General features: G+C 44.7%; 1 pseudogene; it reads left to right on the top strand.

The window, feature by feature from the left end:
* Positions 1 to 23,321: 23,321 nt before the first annotated feature.
* Positions 23,322 to 23,422, top strand: LOC126440387 (U6 spliceosomal RNA; annotated as a pseudogene).
* Positions 23,423 to 24,240: the final 818 nt, after the last annotated feature.

Below are 24,240 nucleotides of genomic sequence, written 5' to 3' on the forward strand. Positions count from 1 at the left end.
AATAACGCGGAATGACTGACATCATCTGCGTACCAAACATTGGAAGACATTACTTTCAAAGATGATCTACAGTGATGTGGAACTTCAGTGGAAATAAACTAACGTTATCACAGCCGTTTAGCTTTTATAACCCTAATAAGCAAAAGCAATTTGCGATATCACCATACGTACTGCGTCCGGTGTGTCGAAGTGATGGTTCTCGTACTTGCCTGTGATGATGGAAGAACTCAAGCCACAAATAACCTCTTTCAAACGCTAGGACGGCAGAAGGTGGTTCTCTGACTAATATACTCTAATACTGTTTTCTCCTCTCTGTGTTCAACAGATGAGAAACGCGAACTCCCAACCACAAGGGCGTAGTTCAGATAACGTCTCAATGTAAGTATAGGCAGAGGAAGTGCTCTCAATTACTGAACGCTGCATACTCAACGACGACTTCCAACCCGGATGTGAAGTCCAGAATCGTATAGGTTCCACATAGTACAGTTCCTAACTGTTCTATCTACAAACTCTACTGAGAGCAAAGACAGCAAGTCCGCCTGTACCAGTAAAAGCTGAAATAGAGCGACCGTCACACACAGGCGCTCACAACGAAAGACCACGTCTCTCCAGCGCTGGCTTCCCAGCAAGGCTTATCTCCCCACCAATGAATCATATTCCCGAAACCACGGGATATTCTCCCTCTCTCCAGATTCTTCCAAACGCTGACCAACCGTATTTTAGTCTGTTGTCGTCCAGCGCGGATAGTTTGTGAGGAAAAACCTATATCGTACAATGGCATGCATCTGAGTAAAAATCCTTGGAAATAACCCAGCCTGCATGGTTTCCGAGGTGCCGCTTCTTTTTTCTTCTCACCTACGTCCAATATTTTCAGAGTTCGCAAGTATTATCCGGTTATCCTTCCGGCCCCTACGACAATAGCGGCCGGCCGTCCCCCCTCTGTGCTCCAGAGCTCAGGTGCCACGACATGTGTCTAGCTACTTCCTGTGTTTAAGCAGGACCAACACCTGTGCAGGCCTTCCACCCAGAGCTTGAGTTCTGCTTGCCATTTCATTTCCAATGGCGTTCCAACCTCTACTAGTATAGGCAATCATTCATTACGCCGTTTTTATTATAAAGCCACTCTGTCACCTTTCATGAAATAAGCGTTAACAATTATTCACCAGACGTACGTGACTATGTCAGTCTCCTTGATATACTCATATATACGATGTACAACCTATCACGTGATACCTAATTGTGTTTGTAGATCACGGCAAAGTATGTGGATGAGTTCTTGTAAGGTGCTAAATTATAGCTACCTCGCATGTAAACATGATTTTACGAATGAAAGGTTAGTATTAGAGAGTAGAAAGGATAATAGGCATTTGGGGACAATCAAAGGCCAAGAAATAAGGTCGAGGTCATGGGTCACCGTTCTAAGACAAGTCTCCTTCCAGGCTGACTGTCAAAATTCTCAGACATTGTCCTCCTCCAAGGTCTCAGATCATTGTGGTCATTGCTCAAAGTTCTCACGGCACAATTGCTCTAATGTTCTTTAAAAGTTATCCACTTGACTTTATCACTAATGTTAATAATCTGTCATAATTAGTGAAATAAATCACTTGTCACTTTGTCACCATTATAAACCAATTGAACCTGAAGTCCTTCCATAACGATTAAACACATTCCTGAGTGGTTAATATCCTCATCAATTTATTTCAATAACCAAATACAATTTTAATGTTCACTGTTGAGATCTGTATAATTTCAATAGCTGTTCTATTATTATTATTTTGTATGAATAGTGTAACGTTCAATGTGTAGCTGTAATGGATGGGATGGCAGATATAGGTCTATTATTGTAATAAGTATTTAATGTTCACTGTGTATAAAATATTAGGAATTTTATGTTTGTTGTTGCAACCGCGATAGAATCAGTCACAGGGTTGTTGCTAACAAAAAAGTAGCAGGACCGAACGGGAGCAGCCTGCAAACAAACAAGACAGACAAACAGGAACGGAAGAACAGGCAAAACAACAGACAACCAAGCAAGACACCAAGATCAACAACAAAGTATTAAGCTATGAAGTCACAAGAGATAACCGCACAAAACCAAAACAACGTCCACTCGTGAATGGGAAGTAAGCACATGCAATGTAAACATGATGTCTGTAAGTGAGATATCAAGTGACCCAACACGAATACCAGACTACCTCACTGAGTGAGAGGCAGCCGCCTAAATACATGACGGGTACGTCGCTTTGACTACTGGGACCATGTGCTCCACAGTGGTGTCCTCATGTTAGACTCAAGGCCAGGAGCGTGTGCAGCCAAAGCTTATGGTGCAACTGCTGCAGAGACCTCTAATTGTCATAGAGTTCCATGCTTTCTGGCGAGAATTGAAAACCCATGGCACTTGGTACCAGATCCTCCCCCCCCCCCCCCTGAAACTTGCATTTAGGGGCGAAATCGCCCCAGACAGTGCCGCGGTGGTCGGCAGATGGTAGAAGACCTGGGCTTATCAATTGCCATTGTCGGGGAGGAAGGGATGTATGAGGTGTCGAGATGGCGGCCAACACAGAGGCCAGGGTCTCAGAGGGAGCGTCCGATCCACCTGGGGGTGGGGAGTGCCAGCAGGAAGCTCACAGGGAGGCAGCAACCAGGGGCAGTGGCGGCAAGCACCACGTCTTTACCTGAAGGAGGTAGTGTAGGAGGAGGTGGTGGCAGGAGTCCCACGGAGGTATGCAGGCGGAGCTGGTTATGATGGCGGCGCTCCCACCCTTTCAGCATCTGCACTGACATCACAGGCCACCCATGGGCTGCGACGATGGTAGCAGGCATCCAACCTGCCTTCCTCCCATACATGCTGGCCCACATAGCCGCGCCAAAGGTGTAACTCTGAGAGGGCAGGGAGTGTGGGTGGGAGGGTGACGGCATCAGCAAATAGAGCAGGGCCGCAGCTGTCGCCCATGGAGGAGCTTCACCATACTATGCCCATCAATCGGCAAGGTGCGATATGTGCTCAAGAACAGGGTGAGGGCCGACATGGTTGGAGATGTTGTGACCATCTTTGTCAACTGTTGTTTAAATGTGTGGACAAGCCGCCCTGCTAAGCCATTGGAGGAAGGGTGCAAAGGTGGAAATATGGATATGTTTGATACCGTTGGCCTGTCAGAAGTCACAGAAGGAGGATGCTGTGAATTGAAGGCCATTATCAGAAACCAGTGAGTGAGGCAGGCCCTCAATTGCAAGACCCTGGGCCAGGGCCATGAGTGTAGCCTCTGTGGTGGCAGATGCAATACAGATGACATATGGGTGTTTGGAGTAGGCATCAACGATAAGTAACCACATGGACCCCAAAAATGAGCCCACAAAATCGAGATGGATGCGATCTCAGGGCCAGCGAGGCACAGGCCAGAGTGCAAATGACTGAGGAGTGCTTACTTGCCTGGTGATGCACACACACAGTGCACCCACAGACCATGCAGCCAATATTTCCATCGATGCTGGGCCAATAGACATGCCAGCGAGACAGAACTTTCATGCGGGACATACCCCAGTGCCCGCAATGTAACAAACTGAGCACGTGATGTCTAAAATTTGGAGGGATCACCACCCGATGGGCATCCGACTCCATGGCCAACGGAAGGACATCATCAGCCACGAATAGCCTGTGGGAGAGGTGACGCCAGGGGCTGAAGTCGTCTGCATCTGACGAGTAATATAGGAGGACCAACTGTGGATCTTGTAGCGGAGAACCTGCCGCAAGATAGGGTCTCACCGTGTAGCCATGGAAATGTGAACAGCCATAGAAGGCTGACCATCCAGTGCGTCCCAGCAGGATCGGGGCCTGCTGGGAGACGTGGAAAAGCGTCTGCATTAGCATGGTGGGTGGTGGGCTTATAGCAGATGGTGTAAATGTAATTCCGTAAAAATAACGCCCAGTGCTGGAGGCGTTGAGCCATTTTCTCTAGTAACTACAGGTTTATGGTCTGTCAGGAGGGTGAACATTGCCCGAAAGAGATAGATGTGAAATTTTGGGATGGCAAACACTATCGCCAGGGCCTCCTTTTCAATCTGGGAGTAGTTCTGTTGTGCTGCGGTAACGTCTTAGAGGCATAAGCGAGACATTGGTATTCCGATGTGAAGGGACTGCCCCAATGCCGTACACCGACACATCAGCTGCCACAACCAAGTGGCGATCTGGAGAGAAGGGAATAAGACTACGGGTGGGCTTCAGCATCGTCTTTAAATGGAGAAAAGCCTGGTCACAGACAGGAGTCCAATCAAAAGGCACTCCTTTGTGAGACAAGTGATTTAGGGGTTGAACAACAGAGGTGAATGGGGTAAGAACTTTAAGTAATAAGTAAGCTTCCCCAAAAACACCTGGAGTTCAGGTAAGTCCTTGGGACGATGAAGGGCCTCAATGGTCATGACATTGCGCTCCGAAGGGCGAATGCCATCTTTGCTAAGCCAGTGACCTAAGTATTCCACTTCCAGTTGAAAAAAACAACAATTGTCCAGCCAACAGGGTAAACGTGCAGATTGCATAGCGAGAAATAAGGCACTGGGGTTGTGCAACTGTTCCTGGCGGGAAAACCTGGTGACCAAGATGTCGTCCAGATAATTCATGCATGTTGGGATAGGTTGCGTAAGCTGCTCCAGGAACTGCTGGAAAATTGCCGGCGTCGAAGAGACACCAAATGGAAGGCGCTTGTACTTGTATAATTCGAAAGTTGTGTTGATAATCACGATGTTCTGGGAATCAGCATCCAAGGGTAACTGATGGTATGCCTCAGCCAGGTCGATCTAAGAAAAGTACTAGCCCCCACAAGCTTGGCAAGAAATTCTTCCTGTCGGGGAATGTGGTAAGTGTCTACTAAGGACTGACCACTGACAGTAGTGCTGAAGTTCCCACACAGCCGAAGGGACCCATTGGGTTTCCGCATGACCACCAATGGTGTCGGCCAAGGATTGTATGTCACAGGCTCTAGGACGCCATCAGCCTGGAGCCGATCAAATCCCTGCTTGACTGCTGGCTGTAAGACCACCGGAATGGTTCTGGCCCGGAAAAAGCGAGGCTGCACATCCAGCGGAAGTGCGATCCGCGCCAGAAAACGTGAAGCACGCCCGAGATCCGTTGCAAACAATGATACAAAAGCTGAGCACAGATCGTCCAAGTCCTGAAAAGGAACAGCCGTGGAAATGACCTTAACTTCATCGGAAATTGAAAACCAAACAGCTGAAACGCATTCAGGTCAAAAATGTTCGAAGCCGACGAATGGTCGACGACAAATTGGGTAAGGAGCCACGGAACATATTCCCCATGAAGGGGAATGAAACCGTTGCCATAGGCGACCAAACGCCGAGAGGGAGGTGACAACGCAGGGGAGCCCATGCGGGTATATGTCGCCATATTAATCAGGGAGACGGTGGCCGCAGTGTTGACTTGAAAACTGACGTCCTCAGTAAATAGGCGGAGCGTGAGGAACAGCTTCGGTCCTGATGGATCCTACAGCGGGACGACTGATTGCAGAGCATGTACTGTATATCCTGAGGCCCAGTAGGGGCAGTACGGGAGCGAGTCGAGAGACTGCAACCAACAGATTGGATGTGGCCCTCCTTCGCACACAGTGTGCACGTTTTCCAGTGGTGTGGGCAATCAGCTCGAAAGTGTGCGCTAAAGCACTGTGGGCAACGTGGAAGGGGGCGGCGCGACCGGAGTGAGTGTCGACCGGAGGCTCTGATGCCACGGAGACGTCGGACAACGACGAGTCCCAACGGCACTGGCCCCGTCGGCCGGGCCACGTCTACGTCGCGAGAGCGGAACCAGCAGAGACGCATCGATCGCCGCCACTTGCGGCCGCGACAAGAGACGCTCGTCGGCCGCCTGAGCAATTTCAAAGGAGTGGGCAATGCGGAGAATCTCTTCCAAGGAGGGATTGTCGAGTTTCAACGCCGCAGTGCAGACCTCAGGATCGGGAGGCAGCTGAACCACCACATCCCGGGTCAGAGAAACCGCATACGAAGTCTTACACTGCTGATTGGTGCACGTAAAGTCGCATCGACGGCTGAGACCTGCAAGTCCTTGACCTAGGAACGATACGCTGTACAAGGCTGTTTATAGCACTGGTGGAACTCCAGCCGAGAGGCGACCTCGTGGCAGCGCTGTGAATAATAGTTTGTCAGCAAAAGGCGTTTGTCCTGGAAAGAGAGAGCCACAAGATTGGACAAGGGTGCCAACTTGCGGGGAAGAAAGAATATGTCTGGGGAGGCCCAAGACAAAAACAACGACCGCTGCAAGGGGTCATCCGTGACTCGAAAAGCCGTGAAATGTTGTTTCAGCCGATGTACGTATGTTTCCCAGTCTTCCTAAGCGTCATTAAATGGAGGGAACGACGGCAGACACGGGAAAGCATCGAACACCCTGGACTCGGAAGCTGTTGTGGTAATGCGTCGTGGGCATCGACTTTGTCCGTTATCAACCGCATCAACTTTAGTAAGATGTCTAACTGGAGCTGGTGCTGCTGCTGCATGAGCTGCTGCTGTTGTTCCAGAAGACAGACCAACTTAGCCTCCATGCCAACTACAACTACTACCGTTTACCAAGTCGCCGAAATGTTGTAACCACGACAGGAACAGTCGCGGGGTTGCCGCTAACGAAAACGCGGCGGGAACGAACGGGAGCAGTAAGACACCAAGAACGACAACAAAGTACTAAGCAACGGGGTCACAAGAGATAACTGCACGAAATAAAAACAACGTCCACTCATAAACGGGAAGTAAGCACACGCAACATAAACACAAAGTCTGTAAGTGAGATATGAGCCAACTCAAGGCGAATACCAGACTGCCTCGCTGAATGAGAGGCAGCCGCCTAAATACACGACAGGGTATGTCGCTATTGGCCGCTGGGACCACGTGCTCCACAGTGGCGCCCTCACGTTAGACTCAGGGCCAGGAGCTCGTGCAACCAAAGCTTACGGCGCGACAGCTGCAGAGACCTCTAGTGATCATCGAGTTCTATCCCGTCTGGCGCAGATTCGAAACCCATGGCGCTCGGTACCAGATTATTATCCATGTCTATGGCAATAGTATTGACATTTGTCTTGTAATTCTTCCAGAACAACCTTAAGAAAATAGGACATGAATTTATTTGATGGCAGGAAATGAAATACTTTAAATGACCTGTGCAAAATACTGTACAGTACTGATGATGTGCCTGGAAATGGACTAGATGTGACACCTTTCCCACCTAATAATCAACTGATGACCTGTGAGATGAAGATCCTTGCCTCAAGGACAACCTTTGGCCGGCCGGTGGGGCCGTGCGGTTCTAAGCGCGTCAGTTTGGAACCGCGTGACCGCTACGGTCGCAGGTTCGAATCCTGCCTCGGGCATGGATGTGTGTGATGTCCTTAGGTTAGTTAGGTTTAAGTAGTTCTAAGTTCTAGGGGACTGATGACCTCAGTAGTTAAGTCCCATAGTGCTCAGAGCCATTTGAACCATTGACAACCTTTGTCTTGAAAATTTATCAGTAAACCGACTGAATTCCAGTGTTTTCATAACATACTCTGATATTAGTAATACAGCCTTCAATGGCAATACAAATAAGAATGGAACATCATCATCTTCAACTTCTATTGCTCCCAGACCATCTGAATCGTCAAACAATCATGTATCACACTCTGTGTGTTTATCTCCTCTTGAATGTAGAAGAAGGAGAAAAAATTATGTTCAGTATGAATCGAGGATGGGTGATTCAACTCTGTCTCATACTGAAAGGCCCCTCACGTGATCGGGGAAAAGTCCATTAGGGTCGTAGTTACACAACAACCTCTCCAAGGTGACATTAAACAGAATATTGGACAGTACATCACCATGCCGCAATCCTCGGTTGCCTTCAAATGTGTTTAACAATGCGCCGTCAACCCAACGGTATCCCGTTCTTCTCAAGTCATTTTAACCAGCCTTATTAGTTTGTTGGGTACTCCTGCCTCTTGTATTGCCTTCAAGAGTTGATTCCCTTCGATATTATCATAAGCTTGTTGGAAATCAATAAGCAGGTGGTGGAAATCTCGTCGCTTTTACTCAAGTTATTAGTCGGCCAGCAATGAATTTTCCTAATACTTTATATACCGTGCAGAGCAGTGCAGTTCCTCTATAATTCGCACAGTCAGCTTTGTCATGTTCCTTATGAGTAGAGCAGAGTGTTGCTGTATTCCATTATTCCGCCACATTTTCTTTGCACCATATTTCCACTATAATCCCATGTAAAACCCTTATTAGTTTTTCTCCGCCATATTTTATCATTTCTGCTGTAACATTGTCTTCTCCCGGAGCTTAACTGTTTTTAAGAGTCTTAATACTACCTCTAACTTCTTCCATTGTATGTTCTCGACTGATTTCTGATACTCCTCTCCTCTGTTTAACTCCTGCTCCACCTCTTCCACGATACCAGCATAAACATTACCTTCGTATTCCGTTTCTGTATTCAGTAGTTCACTAAAATACTTCACCCATATCATTAAAAGCTGGTTTTTTCCTCTAATCAGAGCAGTTTCCCGTAATGATAAAGAGGGAAACCTGAGTTAGAAACCTTTCTTTATATCTTTCACCCTCATATAGATTTTCCTTGTTCCGTGAGCAGTTTTTCCTGTTCTAACCAATCAATCCACTGTTTTTCAAATTCCCTCTTTTTGCTCTTGCATTACTTACGTGCTTCCCTTCTCTTGTCCTGGTGTTCTTTTACAGCATTCTTGTTATTGTCTCATTCCTTTCTTCTGTCTTCCTACTACAATCCTCATGAAACCAGTCCTGGGATCTCGACTGCTTCGTTCTACCCTGTACAATTCCAGCTGTCTCATGTGGTACACCTCTGACCATTTCCGATCTTTCTACAATACCCTCTCTTGCCTGATCTTTGGTTTCATTAAGTCTATTTGTCAAAATAATTTTATACTATTGTATTGTATTTTCATCATTTCTTAACTTGGCGTCATCAAATCTTGGCACAGTCAAGCTGCAAAATACCATTCGATGACCGTCGCTGTATTGTCGGCATTTGCCTTCCAGGGTTGGGTTCAAACGCATCAATTGCTTTCGATAACTATCTCCTGTGAGTGTTCCGTCGGTTCCAGTAGCTACGAAAAGCTTCTCTCTCCTTCGGCGTCCTCGCAATCGACGTCAAAATCACCGTTTCTGAAGCGCTGAAACCATTCTCGGCGTGTATTTCAAAGAGTTGCTTTTGTAGGAAGAAAAGAAACGTTTGTAACTCAAAATGTGATGACAGTTTGCCTTGCAATAAATAATAAAAATTTAATTGTTAAATTTTTTGGTACGTTTCTCTTTTATTAAGATTGTAGCAACTTTTCTCAAATGTATGAGTAATTAATATACTTTTACTGTATGATTATTTTCTTTCCACTTTCGTAACTAACACTGTTAATATGGCTCTGTAATGTTCGATAAAATATTTCTTCAGTGTATGGTTATTTTTGTATTGCTGTATTTAATATTAATGACTTACGTGTATGATCAATATTCTCAATAAATATAGCATCGCACAATACGAAAATGCTGTTTTCTTATTTCAAACAACTCGTAGTTGCTCTTAATTTTAATATTTGCCACTAAATAAATTTAGTGAAAACTAGTTCTGTCTAGTTAGAACGCGTTCTTACTAGTTGAAACTAGTTGATACTGATCGCCTCAGTTACAATTCTAATTTACTGCCGGTCAAAAGCGAAAGTCAGTTAAAACTAGTTTTAACTAGGCAAAACGCGTTTTGACGAAGTGGCTCAGTATAAACTAGTTTTAACTAGTAAGACGCGTTCTAACTAAAAACCAGTTTTGACTGTAACATATATATATCTATGTAGTTCAGAGTCCATCAGAATTGTTACTGTAAAAATCTTTGCAATTGGAGCTGTTGAATTTAGACTCTAAGTGCGCACAGTCGATCAGAATTATTGTCAAAGCAATGCTACCGGGACTGTGGAATTTAATGTGGAGATACTTTCTTCACTACAACTAGTTTTTAGCGTAGATTAAAAAAAAGTTCCAGTGTTACTGGTAAAAAATTGTAAAAAAATATTCTCAACCATGTTACTGTTGTAGCATGTAAATCTGCATCGGAATAGAAGAGTCAAATTGTACCTATCGAATACTATATTGTACCTCAAAAACTACTCTGTACCTCAAGAATTATATTGTACCTTAACAACTATGTTGTATTGTGTCAATTGAATAAACGCAAAAAATTCGTCACCATACCTCCTTATTGTTATTATTTACAAAATAAAACATAAAACGGCTGTCTGGCCACAAATGACATATGTTTTGCTGAATATGAGTTTTATTAAGGAGGTGAAGTTTAAGACGGAAGATAACAAAATATATTGAATATCTGCATGGAATTATGCCTTTCACGCAGCACGAATTGGGTTATGGGAGCAGGAGGCACGCTAGCCCCTACCACGCCGTAGCGGAGAAGCGAGGCAACTGTCCCCCAATTGAAGCAGCTGATCGCCGCCATTTGCAGGGATGAATCCTTAGTACTGGGGTTGTGATTTGAAGTATTTGAGACGCAACAAGAGCAAATTGAAGCACAAATTAAACACATGTTTGTTTAAGAAAGTACTGAGTATTCGAGTCTATTTTAAAAGTATGCTTAAATGAATGAAGTTTCCCAATTTCCGAAATACGTCTGCATAGAGACGCGAAATTTAAGAATGTAAGGCTCTTTCCTCACAAGGTGGAGCGAGTTTACATCGAGTTATTTGCATTTGATAATTACTGAGAGTTTTAAAGTAGCGGACAGGACGATTATTATTTAATTCACGTAATTTTCCTGTCAATTCCTGTTTGCTTTTTGCCGATTACTGTCTACATTTTGCACGCTTACTTTTGTTTAGCACAGTATTGTCTACACTCGAATTTTGGTATGATTAATTGTAGTAACCCATATCACTTTAAATACCGTAGGAATTTCATTCGCACATTAGTTTTTAACACTGATAGAACCTCTGAAAGTGGTTGAGTTTGCAACATTTGATCAAATATTTGACCATTTACGAAGTATAATCACCACCTGACAACACATGTTAAGTATCAAAACGCAATTATTCGACCTACCTCTGATTCATACTTAATATATACTTGATTGCCTTGGTAACCTGGAAAACGAACTTTCAAAATTATACACACTGACAGTATTTCCACACTATTCAACCTAGGCCTCTATTGCACGATTTCCAGGACACCATACCTTTTTCAAATGAGTTGGAAATCCAAATACTGTCGGTATAGCATCGTTCGTCAGTTTACATCTATTTACATAACTTTCCATGTAACAATTCTTTCCAAAATGGAGAGAGCACACCAAATAATTTGCTGTCGGTTGGAAGTTCTCTCTCAGAGTAGCAACTATCCATTTCCGATTTAGAAAATCATTTCTAAGGGGAAGCCTAAACAAAAACAAACGCTCATAATGTATACAGTATTTTCATGCAGAAACAATACAGGTAATAGAAAGTAACAAACAACCAGAAATGACTGACCTGTGAAATGTAACATTGTTTCCGTCTTCGTCTTTGCTTCCATTATACTGTTACAATTAAATGCATCACACGGACGAACCATGTTTACGCACTGTTTCCTGCAAATGGCGGCTTCTATCACGTTCAATGTGAGGACGCGACACTAGCACCAATACGGGGTCTAGTTTTTATTTAGTAAGTCCATGGAGTCTATGGAGGCACGTGAACCTGTCCGATTCCAATGACATACAGCAGACATGTCTAAAATTATATCTTTGGTGTTTGAAGAAACTCACAGACGTAGTATCTGCTTAAAAATGTACACTGTCAAAGCGGGAACAGTGTTGAAAAAAGAACACAGAGGTTGTAAAGTAAAAAATCATCTATTTCTCATCCAACTTAAAAGTAATTTTACATTTCCATAAGCAAACACATCTTCTTCTGCTTCTTGAGTCGATGGAGAGCAGGACACCCGTAGAATTCCAGGTCTTGAATAGCAACAAACTTCAGGATTCGGCGCATCCATGAGATCTTATCCTACCCCTTCAAACAGATGATGGTATCTGTGTGGCTGAATAATAGAAGCGACGTCACCATATCTTTATAGGCTATGCCAGGATCATCCCACTAAATTCCAATGGTGAAAACGTGTTAACTGCTTTGCACTGTTCTGTGTCTTAGCGCACTTCACACCCTTGAAAGACCTCGGTGACGCTTTATTTGCTGAGAATGTCTCTACTGTTACTGCATCTTCTCTGTCTGCTACGAATGCAACGTCTTTAAATATGAACTGTCTATGGTCACCATCATAGAAACCCTGAGTGTCTGCAGTGATGTTCACGCCTTCAGATGCCATTTTGGAATGCTGTAGATATGGTGCAGCACCTGTTCATTTATACAGCTCGTTGCACAACGCCTGTGAGCGGGCAGTAGTTGATCACACAGTCATGTGGAACTAGTGCATACACTGCAGTGTGTTCTGGGAAATCTGCTGAAGATTTAAATTCAATACATGCATCTGGTCGAGATGTAATTACCTCGTTCTGTTTCGAGCGGTCTATTACGATGATCGGTGATAGCTCTTTGAACTTCTGTGGACTGAGTAGACATTCCCTTCTTTTAATAGTAAGAAACCTAATACACATGTGCTATGCTAGACTGTATAAATTTCGTCCCACTGCAGGTGTAAATTGTCATATGGGTAGAATTCTAAATTCAGGTAGACTATGGCGTTAGTTAACCAGCAGTTGCCCAGTGCAGTGGAATCATTTGATATATTCCCTCTTCTGTCAGTCTGAAAATCAAGTATGATGAATCTAGGTGTCTGTAGATGTGAACAAATTTTAATACCCCATTTAGTCTGCTTGCAGTCGGTAGAACTGGATACTCGAAAACCTCCCAAGAGAGAAATATTAGTGACAGAAATGTATTGGAATTCAGGACTTTTAAAAACTTCAAACGCTCCTCGTCTGATACACTGATGTGGGGTATTTTCCACGTTATCTTGCTAATTGTGATCATATTCTCCTCTTGACCTCCTTGAATGTATGAGTTATTATCCGATGCACTCCGTACCAGAATGAGTTCCTGTTTAGCATTATAATAATCTGCCTCATGTCCTAAAAGTAGCCCATAAGCATTTTTAGAGGAATGCATGCGGAAAATAGCTTGTACTCTGCAGCTGGTCTACCCTCCAGATCGTCTATGAACCATCCCACATTTTCTAAAGCATTGACGCAGTCCTTCCCTGTTGTTAATCCATTCATTATTCAGAAGAGTATTGATGGAATTGCTGGCCCTGTGGAATCCTGATTTCGTCTGCATAATGGAACTTTGCTTTTGGAAACCAATAGTGATTTTGAAGCTCAACAACTGTTCATAGATTCTCTCCTCCATGTCTATCCTGTTTATGCTGAGGCCCACCGAACACTGAATTCTTCGTGTGGTGTTATTTACACCTCGCTGCTTGATGATCTGACCGAGGGAGAAATCTAACTTACGTCTCTGATCAGGACTTCACTGCAGTGCATCGACTAAAGAAAAAGATTGATGCCACCTTAGTTCCAATGTGCATCCCCTTTTCTCACTTTTGGTCGAGTATTGCTTCCATTGAAGATCGAAGTAGGCTATAAGGTCATTACAATCAGACAGTACATTCCAAATCCGATGCTTTGCTGCCAGTGTCAATTTTACAACCACGCTCGAATTTCCTGTAGAAACACAGCCAAATGTGTTACTTGTGGTAGCGATACACACGAAAGCAGTTGCCCGCCTCCTTCTCCCTACTGCATCAATGGTAACAGAGACCGTGTCGCCTCATCCCGAGAATTTTACATGTATCTCGATGAGCGGGTAACCCAGGAGATATGGGTGGAGTTTACCCTGTGACATGCAAGATGTTGGCTACTCGGAAGGCCTGTGTTTTAGCATCTAGCACTTACAGTACTGTTCTTGCTACACCTCGTTGCACCAATGATATCCCATGCAGCCCTTTCGACCTCAAATTCAGCAGCGCGGTTACCAAGTCGCCCAGTGTCGCGGTAGCGTCCCAGTCTCCTCCTCTTCCAGCTGTGCACCAAGTCACCAAAACTTCGCCCACGGCAGTGAAAACGCACTCCTCATAACCAGCACGCCAGAAAGAACAAAAGGAACACTCCCGCAAAGACTTCTTACCTCCTTCCAGCCACAAAACCGATTCATCTACGTATCGCAAAGGCTCTAAAAAAAATCAGACAACGGTCTCCCCTTCACCGACTCTAAGGTCGTCTTCAAAGGTGTCGGCGCGAGATAGCCTCACCCGGCCGACCTCTGTTTCGCCGGTACGCACCACCAGAAGTTTTTCTGCCCTGGAATCCGCAGGCCGACCCAGAGAGAATGCCGATGACTCTGTAGATCCACCATCCTCTGCACCCTGGAGCAGTGAGTCTTCTGAGACGTAGTGCGCCTTTTATCGCACACCAGCTCTTTGGCGCCACATTATCGATTACCTGGCTGTACTAGGATCTTCGGTTCTGTTGTGATCTCGCGGGTGTTTCTCACGCTCGTGGCAGTTGGTGTTGGACTCGCGGCGAGGCGCAAGGACGTACTTGCGTGAAGGAGGAGGAGGAGGTTAGTGTTTAACGTCCCGTCGACAACGAGGTCATTAGAGACGGAGCGCAAGCTCGTGTTAGGGAAGGATGGGGAAGGAAATCGGCCGTGCCCTTTCAAAGGAACCATCCCGGCATTTGCCTGAAACGATTTAGGGAAATCACGGAAAACCTAAATCAGGATGGCTGGAGACGGGATTGAACCGTCGTCCTCCCGAATGCGAGTCCAGTGTGCTAAGCACTGCGCCACCTCGCTCGGCTACTTGCGTGAACGAAAGAGGAAGACATGCGTGTTCGGCCAGCAGCGGGACGGCGGGTCTACCTCGTAAGGCGTCCCGAGTTTGTGGCGGACCTGCCTGATGTCAACTCCGGGCACTGTTCGTTGCATCACTTTGGTGCCTGATTTCTTGGAGAGACCTATCCCTGCAGACCATCTCGAACAACGCTCTCCATCGAAGGTGTAAGTGATTTTGGTGCCTTCGTTTCGTTGAACGATTTGCGTTGCAGCGAGTGTACTTGTTGCTTGGTAGTCCTCATGTACGTCTTGTTGAAGTACGAGCAGCCGGCAGAGTGTGTAACTGCATGGAGACCAGCACCTACTATTTCCTTTTAAAAAATCGCTAGTTGGATTACCATTAAGAAGGTGATTAGCTGGAAGGTGTGTTTATTTTTTTTATTATTTTTTTTATTTATTTAGTTGTTTTTTTTTTTTTTTTTTTTTGGGACAGTATACAGAAGTTTGTGTATTGTCTCTATCAGATTTTCACTGTATTTTGATTGCCATCAAATCAACGTACCTGTGTATTGCTGGAAAATTTGAGTCACTTCTATTGAAAGGGCTTACTCAATTATTAGTAAACACTCGTATCTTGTAAAGCTAGTCATTTGTACGTAGTTCCTTTATATACGTGCATTTATTTGAAAGCCCTCACTCAGTTATTAGTAGACCTACATCTACATCTACTTGGTTATTCTGCTATTCAGAATAAAGTGCCTGCCAGAGGGTTCAATGAACCACCCTCAAGCTGTCTCTCTACCGTTCAATTCTCGAACGGCACGCGAGAAAAACGAGCACATAAATTTTCCTGTGCGAGCCCTGATTTTACTTATTTCATTGCAATGATCATTTCTCCGTATGAAGTTGGGTGCCAACAGAACGTTTCGCAATCGGAGCAGAAAACTGGTGATTGCAGTTTCATGAGAAGTTCCCGTCGCAACGAAAAACGCCCTTGTTTTAATGATTGCCACTCCTATTCTCTTATCATATCTGTGACACTATCTCACCTATTTCGCGATAACACAAAAAGAGCTGCCCTTCTTTGCACCTTTTCGATGTCATCCGCCAGTCCCACCTGATGCGGATCCCACACCGCACAGCAATAGGGTGGACAAGCGTTGTGTAAGCAGTCTCTTTAGTCGACCTGTTGCACCTTCTAAGTGTTCTGCCAATGAATCGCAGTCTTTGGTTTGGTCTACCCACAATATTATCTATGTGATTGTTCCAATTTAGGTTATTTGTAACTGTAATCCCTCAGTATTTAGTTGAATTTACAGCCTTCAGATTTGTGTGACTTATCGCGTATTCGAAATTTAGCTGATTTCTTTTAGTACTCATGTCGATAACTTCATACTTTTCCTTATTCATGGTCAATTGCCACTTTTCGCACCATACAGATATCTTATTAAATTATTTTGCAAGTCGTTTTGAGTATCTGATGACTTAACAAGACGGTAAATGACAGCATCATCTGCAAACATACTAAGACGGCTACTAAGATCGTGTCCTATGTCGTTAATATAGATCAGGAACAATAGAGGGCCTATAACACTTCCTTGGGGAACGCCAGATATTACTTCTGTTTTACTCGATGATTTTCCGTCTATTACTACGAACTGTGACCTTCCTTACAGGAAATCACGAATCCAGTCGCACAACTGAGGCGTTACTCCGTAGGCACGCAGTTTGTTTAGAGGACGCTGGTGAGGAACGCTGTCGAAAGCCTTCTGGAAATCTAAGAATATGGAATCAATTTGACATCCCCCGTCCATAGCACTTATTACTTCATGAGTATAAATAGCTGGTTGTGTTTCACAAGAACGATATCTTCTGAAAACGTGCTGACTATGTGTCAATAAATCGTTTTCTTCGAGGTACTTCGTAATGTTCGAATACAGTATATGTTCCAAAACCTTACTGAAAATCGACGTTAGTGCTATAGGCCTGTAATTCAGCGGATTACACCTACTTCCCTTTTTGGGTATTGGTGTGACTTGAGCAATTTTCCAGTCTTTCTGTGAGCGAGTGATTGTATATAATTACTAATTATGGAGCTATTTTATCAGCATACTCTGAGAAGAACCTGACTGGTATATAATCTGGACTGGAGGCCTTGATTTTATTAAGTGATTTAAGCTGCTTCGTTACTCCGAGGATATCTACTTCTATGTTTCTCATCTTGGCAGTCATTCTTGATTGGAATTCAGGAGTATTTGCTTAGTCTTCTTTGGTGAAGGAGTTTCGGAAAACCGTGTGTAATAACTCTTCTTTAGTGGCTCTGTCATCAGTGACTTCACTGTGAAGGTATTGATTGCGTCTTGCCACTGGTGTGCTTTATGTATGACCAGAATCTCTGTGGGTTTTCTGCCAGATTTCGAGACAGAATTTCGTTTTGGAAATTATTAAAAGCATCTCGCATTGAAGTACGAGCCATATTTCGAATTTCTGTAAAACTGTGCCAATCTTGGGGATTTTGCATTCATTTGAATTTGGCATGCTTTTCTCGTTGCTTCTGCAACAACGATCTGACCCGTTTTGTGTACCATGGGGGATCAGTACCATCACTTATTAATTTATGTGGTATATCCCTCTCAATTGCTGTCGATACTATCTCTTAGAAAACATTCGACAACTTTTCTACACTTACATGATCAGATCGGCTCGGCAGTAAAGGCTCGTATTCAATAAAAGGCCATCATTTGTACGTAGAATTTTATATGCGTGCATTTATTTAAATGTTTATTCATCTCTTAAGTTATATTAATTGATGTTTGGTTGGTGTTTGCATGTCTTCTGCGGTCTGTTTGTGTTACAGTTTTCTGCGAGTTGGGGTGGGTGGAAGCTGTGACGTGCCGTCTAATGGGAAGTGACTCCCGGTAGGGCCCCGGGCTTTAGATGTTGTTTTGGACGGCTGCTCTGCTGCTTCCAGCATTTTAAGCTAAGTCATGTTTTGCCCAGGGCAGCCTGGCGTCACTGCCCGTTTGGTAAACATTTAACGTGTTTCATTTATATTTAAAGAAAATAGGTTTTTTAACTTGCTTGGAATTAATTGTATTAAATTGTAACTTTGATGCTGCTTGTGTTATTTGGCTTCTTAACGAACTGGTCTGCGTTTCATAAATCACTTTTATATTGCAAATAATTGCTCCTTTAAATAACTTATCTGTGCCACATTTCTTTAAATCACCTTCTGATTGTAATTCATTGTTCGTTTAAGTATTGAAAGTTCTGTGGCTCATCTCTTTAAGTCAGTTTTCATAACTGTAATTTGTTGCCTTACTTGAGAAGCAAGCTATCTGTGATATTTTGGTATTCTCTTTAAGATGGCCACGTGTTGATTGTCTCTAAGCTGTTATAAATATCGTCTTTGAATAAATTGTTAATTTATTGATTAGGTAGTTGTTGTGTTTAAGGAGTGACATTATAGGGGCCTTGAACTTCCGTGCTAAGTGTAGCCCTCATCCCCACTTCGTCAGTCACACCTTTGAAGGCTGGCACTCTGTAGTCGCTGAGGTGATAACCGTTCAATTTTTCCCTCTCCGCTTTCCCCATCATAACTCTGCTCCAATGTAATGTTCGAGGCTTTAGATCCAACAAGGAGGAATTGTGACTGCTCTTTGAATTCCAGCATCAACTTGTTTTCTGCCTCTAGGAAACAAAATTTCGACCTCGCGAATCTTTTGATCTCTCACGCTTCTTTCCGGGTTACTTTGACCTTCCCTCTGAGGATGGAATTCCATCTCGTAGGGGAGATACGCTTGCTCATCCGGGATGACGTTGACAGTCAAACCATCTCACTGAACACCTGATTACTAGCTGTTGCAGTTCGCATTTTCATTCCTCGCCTCACCTATTCTCTTTGCACGTCTACATCCCTCTGTCATTCGGTGTCACAAGGGCAGACTCCCTCCAGCTTATTGGTCAACTCCATCACCCCTTATTGCTGCTCAGTGGCTTAAACGCACACCATCCACTATGGGGCTCATCCAGAACCTTTCCAAATGCTGCCTTCTCGGCTGACCTTCTCAATCACCTCAACCTCATCTGCCTTAACACTGGAGCACCCAAGTTCCCTTCAGAACCCACGCACACCTATTCCCATTTTGATCTCCCGTTCTGCACTGCCGAGCTTTCTCGTCGTTTCAAACGGTCCGTTGTGTCTGATACGTAATTTGTGCGTGCTATCAGTTTGCTGACTTCTACCCCACCTATACGTAACAATAACTGGCAACTTTCTAAGGCTTAATGGAGGTTTTACCGCTCCCTGGCGACATTGGCCAAATAAAATTTCCCAGTTGTGATGATCAGGTAGAATACCTTACAAACGTTATCCTTACCGCCGCAATTCGCCATCCTACGACGGCGAATTGTATACGTTAAAAACAGTGGGGTACGCAGTGTCGTAATCCAGCTAGCTTTTCTTTCTATCTCAAAGAATATGACATTTATTAATTAACAGTTCCTCTTCCGTCATGTGAGCCAAACTCCGGCGGTCCCCTGGGACCAAGGTCCATTCCTCACTTTCCGTCCTGAGCGTAGGAGATGTCATTGTGTACCCCACCAATTTCTCCAACACCTTAGGCCGCTATTTTGAGGATATTTCGAGCTGTATCCACTATCGTCCTGCCTTTATCCATCGAAAATGAGTGGAGGCGGCGATGGTGATACACTTCTCCTCTCAAAATCGTGAGTGCTACAATGCCGCCATTACAATGAGGGAGCTAGATCATGTTCTCACTTCATCCCGATCTTCCGCCCAAGGGCCGGATGATGTTCACCTTCAGATAATGGAGTACCTTTCTCTTGCAGGCAACCTCTTTCTCCTTTATTCAATCGCGTCTGGGAAGACGGCGAACTTCCCAGACGCTGGCGTTAAGCGACTGTCATACCAATACCAAAGCTCAGTAAGGACAAACACCCTCCTTCTAGCTACCACCCAATTTTTCTCACCAGCTGTGTTTCCAAGGTGATGGAACGTATGGTTCATGCCTGGTTGGTCTGGTGGCTGGAGTCTCGCAATTTACTAACGACTACAATATGTGGATTTAGAGTGCGCCGTTCTGCAGTTGAACATCTCATCAAGTTGTCAAACTACGTCATGACTGATTTTCTGTGGAAATACCAGACTGGCTGTGTTTTTTTTTTTTTTAATTTTATTTGGAGAAAGCCCACGACACTTTATGGTCGCCTGCCCCCATTTCCTTTGGGAATTTTTAAAAGACTCACGGTCCGTGTGGGTTCTGCCATGTCAGATACGTTTATCCAGGAAAAAGCAGTGCCTCAGGGCTCCTCCGGAGCGTCGTCCTCTTCACTACAGCCACTGACCCCAGCATGGCCTCTCTCCCGCCCAGCATTTCTGGCTCCACTTTCGTCAACGACTTTGCGATTTGTTGCAGTTCTCCACCCACCTGTCTCCTTGAGCGGCGTCTTCAGCGATGTTTCAGTCGTGGAGCATCGACAATGTCTTTCGCTTTTTCACTGACAAAACCGTTTGTACGAATTTCTGGCGGCGCAACGAGTTTCTTCCACCGTCTTCACATCTTGAGCCAGTTGCCCTACCATCCGCTGAAACTACCAAATTCCTGGGGCTCATGCGTGACAGAAAACTTTCCTGGTCCTCCGACACGTCTTACCTGGATGCCTGCTGCTCCGCAGTGTCCTAGGTGTCCTCAGCAGTACTTCCTGGGGAGCGGATCGGACGATCCTACTCGATTTGTGCCGATCCCTTTGTCCGTTCGAAACTAGATTACCGGTGTTTATGCGTCTGCACATCCGTTCAACTTACGCCGCCTAAATACAATCGACCATCATGGAATCCGTTTGATCAATGGCGTCTTTTACACTAGCCCGGTTGAGTGCGTCTGTGCAGAAGCTGGCGAACTACTGCTGTCATACCGGCGTGATCTGCTACTCAGCAGATACGGGTGCCCTTTGTCTACCATTCATGTCCACCCTTTCTATGCCTCCTTCTTCGATGACTCCTTCGACTACTAGTATGGGGAGCATCCCACTTCTCTTACCTCCTGAAGTTCACTTTCGGCTAGTGCTCCGGCAGCTTAACTTCACGCTCCCTGCCACTTTCTCGATGGGTGTGATCCCGTAACCACCTTTGTTTCGTATGGCGTCTCGTGTTCACCTTCAATTTCATTCGCTTTCTAAGAAAACCACTCTGGATTCGCTGTAAGTCCCTCGACTTTCGCCCAGAACATTGTGTACACTTTCTCTCGGACAGACCATGGTGTCGGGTGTGCCTTCGTAATGGCCACCGACGATTTTCGGTATTAGCTTCTGGAACAGTTCTTAACATTTATAGCAGCGCATCCGGTGACAGGCTTTTAACTGTGTCACTCCTCAGACTCTCTGTGCCCTTCAGAGCCTCTGTGTGCTGTACACAGTCTATCCCTTAGAGCAATAGGTCCAAGAAAGTCTCTACTTGCTCACTCTAGATGGGGCCCTGTGATGCTTGTGTGAGTTCCTGGTCACGTCGGTCTGACGAAAACGAGCCTGCTGACACTGCTGCCAAGGATGCAGTCCTCCTACCTGGGCCCGCTGGTTCTTCCATTCCTTGTGACGGTCTCCGTGTTGCCATCTGCGAGCAGGTGGTGTCCCTGCGGCATCACCGCTGGTCTTCACTTCACGGGAACAAGCTTCGGGGAATTGAGCCTCTCCCAGCGGCTTGGGCGACCTCCTCTCGGTACTCTCTTCGTGAGGAGATCATTTTAGCTGGGTTGCGTTTCAGGCACATATGACCATCGTTTGTGTTTTGTTTCATGCCGCAAAAACAAATGTCAGTATCACAATCAGCTGCCACATCGCCTATTCCTACAATCAAGCTGATTTGCATCAGCTCTATCTCGTTACAAAACACACATCTCCACCGACACACGTCATCTGGAAATATTACGTTGACTTTACACAAGATAACTGCAGCTTCTAAAACAACCACAGCCAGTGTGTGATTCTAGAATATGTCGTGTAAAAATTTCACTAGTTATTCTCCATGAGTGTGATTCACATTGTAGTTCCCCACAGATACTGGTAATCTACCGTTATATATAGTTACCAAAATCAATTTGTGACAACACCCTCTAGTGAATGCCACAACACGGTCTAGAAAGCAGTCCAGTATGCTAATATTGACATAGTAGTACTTAATTCTCGGACTGTAATCCTTTGGCAGCACTTTGCATTCCGTAATTTTCACACAAGTCGAGTCTAGTCACAATTGCAGCTGATCCACTTCCCATAACGTGTCGAAGAGATAGGTTTGACCAAAGTCGCCATGAAATATTCATGTTACATACGCATAAGATTTGGCACAAAAGCAGATACGGAGCCATTCAGGTCAGAAAACGCTATCCAGCTTCAAAGTATCAGGAAAGGGAACAAACATCACGAACTACCATTTCTTCCACATGGCAGCAGTGACCATTCAGGTTTAGAATTTGAAAGCGGTTAATAAATATCCGTTCTAGTTTTGCACTACAGTATCTATCTAACTGTGTGACAACTGATCAGCATTATCACTGGCAAACAACTACAGTTACCAACACACAACCTAACCTGCTTCCTCAATTCATATAGTCCCTGAATACGGTTTTTCTCGTGATCATTCATGCATCTACATCACAGTATAATACTAATGTCGAGTAAAGCTGTCCTATATACCCATGGATCAGTCACAGCTCTAACTCTGGCTACTGTGCTGAAAGTGGCGCAATGTCCACCGTAAATAATATCTCAGACAACTCTGCAAAACCATCCATGCCTGATATGGCACTACACTGGCGTGTTTCAAAGTGTACTATACGAATGCTGTTGTTGATCGTTTATGTGGCGATTATGTCTCTTCTCGCAATTAAGATTCTCTTCTATTCTGGTGGAGATACATCAAGTACACCACATGTAAATTCTTGAGTATCAGATAAAAAGTGCCCTACATAGAACATCACATATTCTCTGCTCAAAGACTGAATCGTACAGTATCGTTTACAAAGTACCATTGCTATAGTAATGAAATTTGTGTTAGATTTTGAACACTTTCTAAACTGGTGCATAATTTTGCAGAGCCATCAGTAATGCTGACACCAGCCACAAACAGATTCATTCATTTCGCATACTGGAGACGTGTGTTTCGTAGGCATGCCTATGACACTAAGGTGCAGATGTGAGCACTATGCCAACGTTGGTGCTGCCACCCATTGGCAGCTCTGTGAAACTGCAGCTACTCTGGGCGGATGCTGAGAGTATGCTACACTACTATCTAAGTTTTGCGTAACCACTTACTAACAATCATATTTCACAGTAGTTGATTGACAGATTAGCGCTTGGTAAATCTTGTGCCCTTTGTCACGGCACAGCAAAGCTAAACCCGAGTCGAGACATGTTTGAAGCGATATAATAACGACAGATGCAGCTTCTCAGTGTCCCTGGCATGTACTTGCTTCGGCAGTACGTATACTAAAATTCAAAGGATACACAGAAGATTAGCATGGCCCCTATCGGAGGCGCAAAATCTTGAACCGTTCCACATTGTTTTCGCAACGTCACTCTCTGACGTTAAGATGTCTGAGGATATAACTAGGTGATGAGAGACAAGTTTTGCTTCATATTTGCACTCATTTGTGACTACCTACGCCCTACATTTACGCAGGTCTCGTCTACTTACCTTTATTCACAATGTATCATGACAATACTGCCAGCCAACCTTTCACTCACCACAGTGTGCATTACGAACTCGTACTCTAATGGCAAGACAGGAAGCGCTACAAAACCGCAGTTACACTGTGCGCACCGACACAGCTACTCGTCATTGGCTGCACCGAGCTGTGTGGGGGCAGTCGTTCCGGGGGTTATCGCTCAACAGATTTGATTTTTCGGGTGGTGGAGAGGCGTACACAGTGCGTTTGTGGTAAGGAGGCGTACAAAACAGGTTTCGGTAGTGTTGATAGAGCATTATATTGAAAAGGTTCTCCTATTATTTGTCTTCATGTAGGGGACTGCTGTCAGCTGACAGGTAACCATGGTACTGATTTTAAGAATTATTCGACATAGACATGAACACATACGACTGAGGAATACTGGGTGAGCCAATTTATTTGTTATAGGATGGGGGAAGAGGCCCACTTCGAATCAGCTGTATCGTCTTGAGTACTGTTGGAGTGGAAGTGTACCTGAGGGCTATTTTTATGTGGTGTGTAGTGTTTCTTCATATGGATATTGGGGTGTGGTTTGTTGGGGAAGGGGGTTGTGGTGTTGCGTGAGGTAGTTTGTGTGTATTTTTGTTTGTTTGTTTGTGGTTTTATGCGTCTGTATGCACTGCTTTCTGGGCGGGAAGGCGTGCCGGTCCCTGGCA

This window comes from Schistocerca serialis, unplaced genomic scaffold (assembly GCF_023864345.2).
Source record: "Schistocerca serialis cubense isolate TAMUIC-IGC-003099 unplaced genomic scaffold, iqSchSeri2.2 HiC_scaffold_1362, whole genome shotgun sequence".
NCBI lineage: Eukaryota > Metazoa > Arthropoda > Insecta > Orthoptera > Acrididae > Schistocerca > Schistocerca serialis.